Raw genomic sequence first — 11,031 nt, 5'->3', positions numbered from 1 at the left:
ATTGAATGATATGGAATTAATGAGGGCAAAGATACCACATGTAGATTGAAACCACTTGAAGTGAGATTCATACATTTCTTTGGGGATTATTCTTCTTTCAGCTTGAGACTACACACATGATAAGCTTGCAAACAAGGTTAGTCTCAAAATCTAGTGACATGATGTAAAATTCTTGATCAAAAGAAAAGGATACATCTTTTCTCATCTCGCCATGGCCAGCAACCGTAGCAAAAAAGATCCACTATGCGCTTCTGGCAAGTCCATTCAGACATTTATCTTTATGTGCATTGAAAAATTTTGAATTAAAAATGATTCGACTTGCTTTGACCAGAACTTTGAATCTTTGATTGAAAATTTTGCCGCTGAACAATTTTTTTTGTGTCAAACTAAAACGGAATCCAACACCCAGGTGGTGCTATGTACGTCTTATGCAATCAAGCGTAAAGTATATATATGCATTATAAGCACAACACACATCATAAGCAAAGGTACTTAAAATTTAGTGTCCATAATAATACTTAGTATGTAGAATTAGCTATGCATTGATCACTACTTCGAGAACTCCAGAGCCCAATAATTGGCAAAGATGTAGGTTGACCGGAACTCGGCATCAAAGCCGGAGTTCCTTGCAAGCTTTGCAAACTCCTGCTCTGTCCTCTCTTTCCCTCCACGGAAATTGTTGAGCATGATGACATCAAAGCGAAATGGGTTCTGTACCATCGGGGTGGCCTCAGGGATTGCCGGCAAGACGATCTCCATGGCAATCACCTTGCCATGTTTTGGTAGGGCTCGGTGGCAGTTCCTAAGGATCTTTATGCAGTCGTCGTCATTCTGTAGATGGAGGATTGACTGCAAACAAAGACATGGATAAGCATATTGCTTAGTTGATAGTTGTTCATTTCGATACTGATCGACACGAGTTTCGGTCACGTTGTAAATATTTTGTAACTATAAAAATTAACTTAATGTATGCGAACACTTCTGAAACTGGATTTTAAGAAGGCAACAAATAAAATAGTGCATATACCTTCAGAAAAATTGCATCTCCATAGGGCACTTCTTCAAACATGTTTCCTGGTACGTGCTGCACACCTGCATATAAAGCTCATCACTAATAATCTTACAAAAAATTTAACACTCCTTTTCTGTTTCAGTTCCCAGTCCCTTTTCCTGAATACATAGCACTTGACTAAAATTTTGTCATACAGATGTGGAAAACAGTTATGGTAGTTTTGACCAGCCTTTGATGTATTTGTTAGTGATGAAGAGTATGATATTACCAGGTACTCTCTACATCCCAAATTAGTAACCGTTTTGGCTTTTCTAGATTCATAGACTTTGTTATGCATCTGGTAGGAAAATTTCTTTCTACACTCTCTTGTAGCTACTCCCACATGTGTGTATCTCATGATATATGACGTATCTGATCCAACGAAGAGTACATACGTGAAGTATGTGTTCATACTAAATTATATATGATGATATATATGTTGGGTATGTGACCATACATAGAGTATATGAACATACTTATTTTACTAATACTAAGGTATAATCATAGTATATTTAAAACATAGGGATGCTTTTGAAAACTTTCATATATGTACCTTTGAAGTATCTTAGAATAAGTATATGAACATACTCAAAGTGATAAATGAGTATGCAGACATACACATGTTGGTATACTGATAATGAGAGTAGCTACACGTGAGAGAGAGAGAGATGCATAAGAAAAACTATGAATCTACAAGTCAAATGACTAATAATTTTTGATGGAGGGAGTATTTTAGAATTGTAAGGCCTATAATAACGATTGGGCAAACCTTGAGCATGTGTTTTTCTGTTTCTAAACTGAACATTTACTTGAAGGAATTATTTCTAAATTACTCCCTCCGTCCAAGGATACAAGGCGCACACATAATTCAAGATTCAAACTTCGACCTACAATCAATCTTGTATAAAAAATTGTCTTATAACAATCATATCATTGTATTCATATTTAAAAGTAGTTTCATATAACTATAATTTTATTGCTACAAACATTATACTTTAGTAGATGTTAAGAGTCAAATATTATTATTGAAGATTGTGCCTAGTTTGACTATGCCTAGGCCAGTCTCAATGCATGGTCTTATTGTACCATTACCTAGAGCAAAAACTAGATAACCGAGCCGGATGAGTGTCATGGGGATGAAACTCCTCCCACATCCCATGAAACTCTACTTTATCTCCTCTTGTAAATATCATGCCATATCAGCAAAATTAAATGCCCATAAAACTCTTATAAAACTCCAATGAGACTGGTCTTATATCTTGGGATGGAGGGAGTAACTACTAGGCCTATGTTTCCTATTCAACACATTTTTTCTCATCAATGGTATCATCAACAACATGTTATGATAAAACACATTAATAAAAAATTTATTTTAACGATCATAGCACACTACAAGAAACCATTTAATCCGTGACGGAACAAATTCGTCATGAATCACAAAAAAACCGTCATAAAGCAATGTTTGTGACGATTTTAGATGACGTCATGTATTGAGCGTCATAGATTAAATCGAGTGACGATTTTAGCAAAATTGTCACGGATTAGCACAATCCGTGATGTTTCTTAATCGTCATAGATTGCTCATGAGCCCATTCAGCCCAGCCCAGATCCAGTTATTGTGATGAAAAAAAACGTCATAGATGGTTGCCACATGGCCGCTGACGTGTCTATTGATGTGGATAATTTAGCCGACGTGGACAATGATACAGTTGGTGACATGGCAAACACCAATGACGTGGACAATGATGTGTGGCTGCTGATGTGGCACACGGGTTTTTTAGGGTTACATGGCCCACTTGTTAATGGGTCCAATTTAGAACTGGGCCACTTTGATTGGCCATTTTTTCAGCCCATATACAAGCCAACAAGAAAAGCCCATTTATCAAAATGATCAATTCAGCCCACAAGATTTATCAACTAATTTGACCAGGATTATAAATTCAATTACCTAGAACTTCAGTACCAATTTGACAGAAATTCAAACCACAGGACATACAAAAATTCCTAGCTGTACCAACAACAGATTCACCATGGCACATGAGCCAACTACGGCACCAGAAACAACAGATAGCACCTCCAACAACAACAGACAGGTACCAGCAACCAAGGAAACCAACAACAACAACAGACAGGTACCAGCAGCCAAGCAAAGATTTCTTCTCCACGAGGCTTCTCTTCTATTCTAACTACTAGTTCTTTAACCCTTTGAATCGCCTGCAAAAATTAATGTCAATGCATAGTTAACTTTTGAGAATTGTAGGGAATCAAAAAGATTGGCTGCTCAAAAGAAAGATGGTAGTTATACACATCTCTTAAAAGTAAATTGAAGACAAACATTTTTATTTGAAACTTCAAATATGCTAGATCAAATAAGCAGCTCTGGTTAATAAGCTTCGAACATTTTAATAGATGGGAAGCATACCCAACTGCATATCTCTGACAAAATTTGTGGCGCTTACCGTGCTAGGGACATTTCATCGAACACGTTACCAGCAGTGCATGTGTGTTTGGCCATGGGATTTGATTGCTCGCAAGCCTCTCGTTCAAGCTCAATGACTGCAACACACAAAAGAATGGACCCAACTTTTTAACTGAATATCAGGAAAGTATTAACAGCGATTTAGCATTCTAACAAACCAAACCATTCTGGCGTGGAATTATATACAATAGGTAGGTGCTATTTAACTAAAAGGTCTATGAGGGTAGAAGAATAGCAAGAGCTACGGCGCATGATAGAGATACAGCAGCACTCATGAAAACTAATTGCAAAGTGTCATGATTAATAATAGTATCATTACTTTTACCACCACAAACCAAACCACAGGAGGCATTAGTCTTCGCACAGCTGACACGCCGCTGGAGATGAATTGATGATGGAATAAAAAAAAGGCTTTTTTATTTTCCTCGTTTAAGGTGCAATGCTGCAAAACCTGAACAATAGAAAAGTTGCTTCTAACTGTCAGTTTGTAAGCCACTACATTTTTCTTTGGTACACTATACACATCTGATATATGTGGCTCGTGGCTCACCTCGACCAACTCCACAATGGTATATGTGATGGATGTTGGCAGGTAATGCTAGGTGCAGTTCCCCTGGGTGACAACCTGCAGAGGAAGGAACTAAAGATGGTATTAAAATTTATCAATAATGGTAATAACCAGCTCATTAAGGTGAATTCATTTGTGTGCAATGCCAGATGTCTACCAGTCAACCCCAATTTTATCTGCACACTTGGTAAATGACCTTCATGGCACATTCATCATAACATAATAATTTCCTGTGACTCAGAGACTTCTCAAATCATCACTAAGAGAACTCTACATTGGTTCTTCGTGTATGGCCAGAAGAAAAGTGTGACATACTTTAATAAATGCCCAAATATATTGGGAAATATTAATACAACTGGACTTGTGTTTGTACAATAGACAATAATTCACATATATGAATAGGAATATCCGTCAGATCAGACTATGTCAATAGAAATGCTGAACTGACGGGGCATTTTCTAAACTAAACAATAACCATGGACATATATGAAAAAGAATAGATGTATCTTATATGGTACTTCATTTTATTTTTCAAGTACAAAATACCCGCATCAACCAAATGTGGCCCTAGAACTCACATAATAATTAATAAGATTGAACAAAAGTAGCTCATAGTACCTGCCAATGTCTTGAGCAGCATGGAAGGACACACAATTACTTCTAAAGGTGCTTTTCCATGACCTGTAAAAATACAAAGACCATATTCTTAACTTAATGCAAAATGATAAATACTGATTAATACTTATAATTCTAATTTCAGCTTGATCCTATGTGACAAAGGAAGATCACCAAGAGGAAGATCCAGATACAGTGAGTGCTATAATCACTCAACTCCAGCTGCCAAATTTAGCAAAAAAGAAAGGGAAAAAAAGAGAGGAAAAGAGCGAGTGAAATCTATGAAGGCAGAAGCATAAGCTTGTTGGGTATGAAGCTGGACCAGCACTCACTGCTGGAAGGGACCAAGCTCGTGGTGCTCATCTCCTATCTCCCACCAACACTCGTCAACAGACTGCGCCTCCTGGAGGGGGGGAAATCAAATTTTGTGCAGGCTAAAAGGAGCAGATCTAGACAAGGGGGGAAGAAAATGCAGATGCAGGTCAGACGAGAGAGGAGGGAGGGGGGAGGAGCTCTGCAGCCAACCCTGTAGCGGCGGGGAGGTCGAAAGCGAGCTCTGCAGGCGGCGCCCGGAAGCTCGGCCAAAGGCCGCGCCAAGCAAGCTGCTGCGCAAAGGGCCACGGCATCAACAGTCTGCACCACCTACTTGGCCGAGGATGGGGCGCACTCGTCGAAGAGGAGGTAGGAGGACCCACCGCCCACCTCACGCCACTCATCGTGTGCTGCTGGTGGTGCTGCTGTTGCGCCGTCAGCCTCGCCCACCCTGCAAATGGAAAAGCAAAGCTCGCCGCATTATATGCCTGCACACCCTGCGAGCATAAAGAGATAAAGAGGCGAGCGAATAACAAAAGGGGAGCTTTCCTGCCTCCGCCCCTCTCGGCGCTCGCGGAAGAAGAGCTTGAGCGCCTTCTCCGTCTCCACCGCAGCTGGATCTAGCGCCAGGAAGCCATCCATGGCCGGGCACAAAGCTACAGTGGGTCAGCGGAGGGTCACTTCGATGCGAGACAGAGGGCGGAACGGGGTGCAGTACGGTGGTGGCGGCTTACACGGGGGTGGTGCGTCGAGCCAAATAGGACCGACGCGAGGATGGGAGGTGCTAGCGGCGCATGGATCTGAGGGGAACGGAGCTGGAGGATGGATCTGAGGGGAGCCGGTAGGGAAGGGAGGGAGACGGGATCTGGCGTGGTGGCGGAGGGGGTGGACGAGCGGCTGCGCCGGCGTGATGGCAGAGGCGGTGGCCGAGCGGCCCCTTGAAGGGGCCCCGGAGGAGGGCGACGGGGGATTAGAGGTGGGGGAGAGAGGCGACGACCGGAGGGAGAAGGGAGAAGGGAGCAGTTGGATACAGAGGTTGAGGAGAGGGGCGCGGATCTGAGGGGGAAGGGATTTGGAAGGAGGCGCACGGGATGGGGTCCGGCCGCGGAGGTCCAGAGCGGTGGGATGGAGGGCCGGAGGGCCGGATGCGGGCGGCGGACGGCGGACGGCGGTGCTGAGCGGAGCCTGCGGGTGGCGGCCTGGCGGCCAGGATAGGAACTCGTCTGAGCAGCAGGACGAGTGGGAGAGCGCGAGCTAGGTTTCAGCTCATTTTATACCATGCGAACGCGATGCTAACCATCGGATTGGAGATGGACGGTCGAGAATGATTAGGCCGGGTAGGCCGAGCCCAAAACGGTCCATATTTATCTCAACTCATTGTTTTTCTTTTTTTTCAATTTAAAGCACTCTGGTGAAGTAACTTGCAAAAAAGGACATCTTAAATAGCCAATACACTTTTGAAATGTACTAGACAATATCTAAGTTGCCATGTAGAAGTTTCAATAATTTTTTAAACATATTTAGTATTTTCTACCATTTAAATGAATTTCTGCATGCTTATTGAAAGTAATTACTATTTGAACTACAAGTATCTCAAATAATACCTAAAAAAATCCCAAAATATATATTTAAGCAAACATATACAATTCTATACTATATCCTAAAAAACAGATGAATGATTCAAATGTTTGTTAGAGATAATTTAAACTTCTATGCACAAATTTATTGAAAATAAAATTAATAATATCCAAATTTGGTCAGAAAAATCTACAAATTGACATGGCAACATATTTTTGGTTCACGTGCTTGCCATAAAAAAAATAAATAATTTTAATAAAATGAGATCATACACTATTCACAAACGGATACATCTCTCAAAGAGTTTCTTATAACTCAAGTCAAGCTTTGAGATTAGACTACTTGATAACATTTTCGAACTCGCATGGATCTCAAATTTGGACAGAAGCTTATGTTGACCATAATAATAGAAATTATGAAGTTAAATTAGTTATTGTTATGCAAAAATATGTATTTCTATTCTATGCTTAAATGAAAGAAAACAAGCTATATGAAGAAGATTCAAGAAATCATAATTGACTTACAAAAAATGCAATTACACGAAAGAACATGATTTTAGAAAAATTTAGGAAAAAGAACCATCAAATTTGGAGTCTATACGAGGGAAAAATACCAGTTACAAATTTTAATTCCGAATTTAAAAGAGAAATATCACATATAGTTGTGTTCTTCACATCACCCACGTGGCACAATAGTAAAAATAATTTTGATGCTCAACGCAGTCACAAAAGACTGTGTCTTACGGTGGTAGTGCCCGGTCTTTACTTCAGGCAGGTCGCAGGTTCGATTGCCATGGAGCACAAGTTGTTTTTATTTTCCAGAAAAACGATGACCATTATGTACTAAACCGTCTAATGCACTTTATTAACACAAGTGCTTTACAAGTCCAGTGGTTAGGCGGCAGTGCTCTCTGCCACTCAACCTTTTATCTCATTTTTGGACTAAATGTATACGTTCATTAGAATATAAAATATCTCATGGCCAAATGAAGCAAAAGCAAGGCCCAGCGCAGTGGTAGAACTGCTCTCCAAGAAGCTCAGCTTCCGCGGTTCGACTCTCCAGCGCCACTTTTTCCGACTCCCATTTGTGTCAATGTTTTTGCTCTCTTTTCTTTTTCAGGTTTTGCTGCTATGAATAAAATTTAATGTAACACATAAACTCAACTTTACCTAAAGCGCAGTGATTCCAATGTAACTACACTACTAGCTGAATGGTACGGCACTTCCATGGTGGGCTGCAGTCCAAGGTTCGAACCCCCTTTGCCTCTTGCTGTGCCACTTTTTTTTTTTACAGGGCATGAGATATATAAAGGGACTATGACAATTTCTGTGACACCCCCTTGCCGTGCCACTTTTTTTAACAGGGCATGAGATAGTATAAAAATTTAAATACCAACTACGTCACAGGTTATTTGCGACGGATTTACTAAAACGTCACAGATTATGGGCTGCTTCATGACGAAATCAACAAAATGTCACTGTGTTATGGGCCTTATATCCATATTGCATATTCATGACGATCTCTGAAAACGTTACAAAAATTTCGTCAGAATTCGTCACAGATTAAATGGTTTCTTGTAGTGGCAATATGTTATTATCTGGAACAATGTGCACCTAGGGATAACTGCATATAAGTATACATACGAGTCATTGTCACAAAGTTCAATGTTCCTACAGCTCATCAGCCCATTTAGATAAATTTAACTAAGCCATTTTATTTATAATGTCCTAATCTAACTACCATGCAAGTTGAACTCTATTAGAAATTATAAGCTGTATCCTCTTTGTATATTCTAGAGTCATCATAGTCATAACTGAACTAACATTATATTGTGTGCCTTGACTAACACACCTTGTCATTCTAGACTTCTTTTTTGGAAGGGGCACCTGATTTCTATATTATGCTGGTCTAAACAATGTGCCAAGGTCTGTGCGAAGATGAGTACTACATTATTTTGGGATGGTTGAAAGTATGTATCTGTCTGCGGCACCTGATTTTCTACGGCCAAACAAAGAACCAGCACTAGGTGTATCATATCGTTGCAGCAGTAGAGACCACTAGACAAATGAGGAGTCGATTGGTCAACATTAGCTTTAAGTGTTATCATTAAGGGTGTGTTTGGTTCTGCTTCTGAAACTGCTTTTGCTTTTTGAAAAGTGAAAAGCCAATCAAACACACTGGCTTCTCAAAGCTGTTTTTTCGCCAAAGCTGCTTTTTGTCTAATACAAAACTGAAATCAGCCTCTTGCTTTTACCTACTGTGGAGGTGGGCAACTTCGAAAAAAATACCCACCTGCCACCTTTAAAAAATTAACAGCTTTTGAACTTTTCACAGTTCACAGCCTACAATAGCTTTTCTACAGTCTACAACTCACAACAACTTTTTCAAAAACCAAAGCTCAATCAAACACACCTTAAGAAATAAAGTTGCAATTTGCATTGGATGACTAGCATCTTTAGGTTCATATCAACATTCATGGCAATGTTTGACCATATCAATTCGACTTTTTTGGATCGACCTAAATTAAACATGCAGATCCGACGGCAACTTGGAAGAAGAGAAGAAGACTACCTGGTATAGCCGGCGCCTCAGAGAGGGCATGAGGCAGGTCGAAATTGATTCCCCTGATATGCTTGTACCGAGAAGTGATCATCTCCAGTGTGGCACCGGTGCCACCGCCAACGTCCACGAGCACGCTGATGCCGTCGAACCCTTTGAAGCGCTCCAGAAGCTTGCTAATCACCATCATCGTCTGCTGCGCCATGGCCTTGTTGAATAGCCTGTTCAACCTAGTGTTCGTCCCCATGTACTAGAACATCGGAACCCCGTAGGCTCTCTCAAAAGCAGCTGGCCCACCGCCGGCCATCGGAGCCCCAAGATGATTCCTTGAATGGTGGGATAAAATCTAAACCGTAATTGTAAATTTGTAATCTGATGCAAACATTCGGTTACTTACCAGGAGGGCAAGTTGTCCTTGTCGACGGCGAACTTGGCCAGCGGCGCTAGCGACCCCTCGCTGCTGTTACTGGTGAGCCACCGGCACACCGGCGCGGCCGTGTACTGCCGGAGCGGCTCGCCGCTTGGGCTTGTCTCCGTCGAGCACTTGACCACGTTGTAGCACGCCAGGAAGCGGAGCAGCCGGTCCACCGAGGCGGCCGCTTCAGCCTTGTCCGCGGCAGGGAGCTGCGCGGACAGCTCGTCCGCTGTCATCGCCCGGCCGGCGGCCATGCTGAGCGCGTCGATAAGACCATGCTGAGTGGCCTCCTCGACGTCGCCGCCGGCAGCACCAACTGCTGGATTACTCATAGCGCCTGCGCGGTATCGGTCTCTCACTTCTGTGTTTGCAGGATGCAAATCAATCAAGCCTTCTATCCAGCACAAAGAGTCTTATACTCTCCCATCCCAAATTATCCCAGTACTGATTCTACAGTCGCCCGGACGGAAGCCACCACACGGTCAATCCGACCCATGCCCGCCCAGTTCGCAGAAGGCGTAGACCAATTCACGTGGGGGTCCCACGCCCACGTCGCTATCTCCTCAACTCCTCCCATCTTCATCCAGTGTCCAGTCTTCTCCTTTTCTTTTCTCCTTTCCGGTTCCTCTCTCTTCTCTTTGCTGGATTCTTTTCTGGCAATCATCTTCTTGCTGGCAGCCAGCGGGTGCGGAGTTCTAGCGAGCAAGGAGGCGGCGGGCCGTTGTCTGGAACTCTCGCTATGGGCAGGGATGCATGGCTCGAACGAGGCCGGCGTCCGTGATGACGGAGCCCGGCATGGCCGGAGGAGCTGCTGTGCAGCGGTGACGCTTTTTGCTCGTCAGTTATGCTGGTGAGTCGAAAGCGCTGCGATGGCTACCTCCATTTTTTTTCATTTTTCTTTATGGTATAATTTCTTTTAAAAAAAGTTGTCTATAAAACTTTTGTTGGTTCATGAATTTTTTGTTCAATTTTTTTTTGTTTCTCATTTTTTGGTTCTAAATTTTTGTTTTTAATTTTTTAATTATGGTTCTATTTTTCTCTTTCAGATTTTTTAATTTCAACTATTTTAAAAAAAATTCTCCGAAATTTGTTCCCAAAATTTTTCAAACAATTTTATCCCAATAATTTTTTTGTATTTTAACGAAACATATACATGCAAAACCGAACAAATTTGCATAAATAATTTGCAACACAATTTTTGTATTCAATAAATTTTTTAGTGAAAGTTTTTTTTAAAATATTTTTCACGCTCTCAATAGTTTCAAAGTTCCCCATCCAAATTTAACACACGATTTTCTCACAAACAGAAAAAAAGAATCGCTCCTGAAAGAGAAATAATTCCTGCCTGGGTGCGGGAGCGAAACGGGGAGGGTGGGGGCGGCGATCTTATTTACTGCAGCACGAGCATTAATTTTGTCGTCTCACCAAAATGGAATGCATGGGCCCGGACATAA

General features: G+C 41.7%; 1 long non-coding RNA gene and 1 pseudogene across 1 annotated transcript; both read right to left on the bottom strand.

Moving 5' to 3' along the window:
- Nucleotides 1-397: 397 nt before the first annotated feature.
- Nucleotides 398-10,374, bottom strand: LOC120640015 (annotated as a pseudogene).
- Nucleotides 2,907-3,919, bottom strand: LOC120640016. Its single transcript, XR_005661740.1, has 2 exons — nt 3,511-3,919; nt 2,907-3,265 (listed from the first exon to the last, which is right to left on the bottom strand). It is a non-coding gene; the product is annotated as an uncharacterized LOC120640016 (long non-coding RNA).
- Nucleotides 10,375-11,031: the final 657 nt, after the last annotated feature.

Source organism: Panicum virgatum, chromosome 7K (genome assembly GCF_016808335.1).
Source record: "Panicum virgatum strain AP13 chromosome 7K, P.virgatum_v5, whole genome shotgun sequence".
NCBI classification, from domain to species: Eukaryota; Viridiplantae; Streptophyta; class Magnoliopsida; order Poales; family Poaceae; genus Panicum; species Panicum virgatum.
The sequence above is the reverse complement of the archived record's forward strand: the minus strand, read 5'-3'. Positions and strand labels throughout refer to the sequence as shown.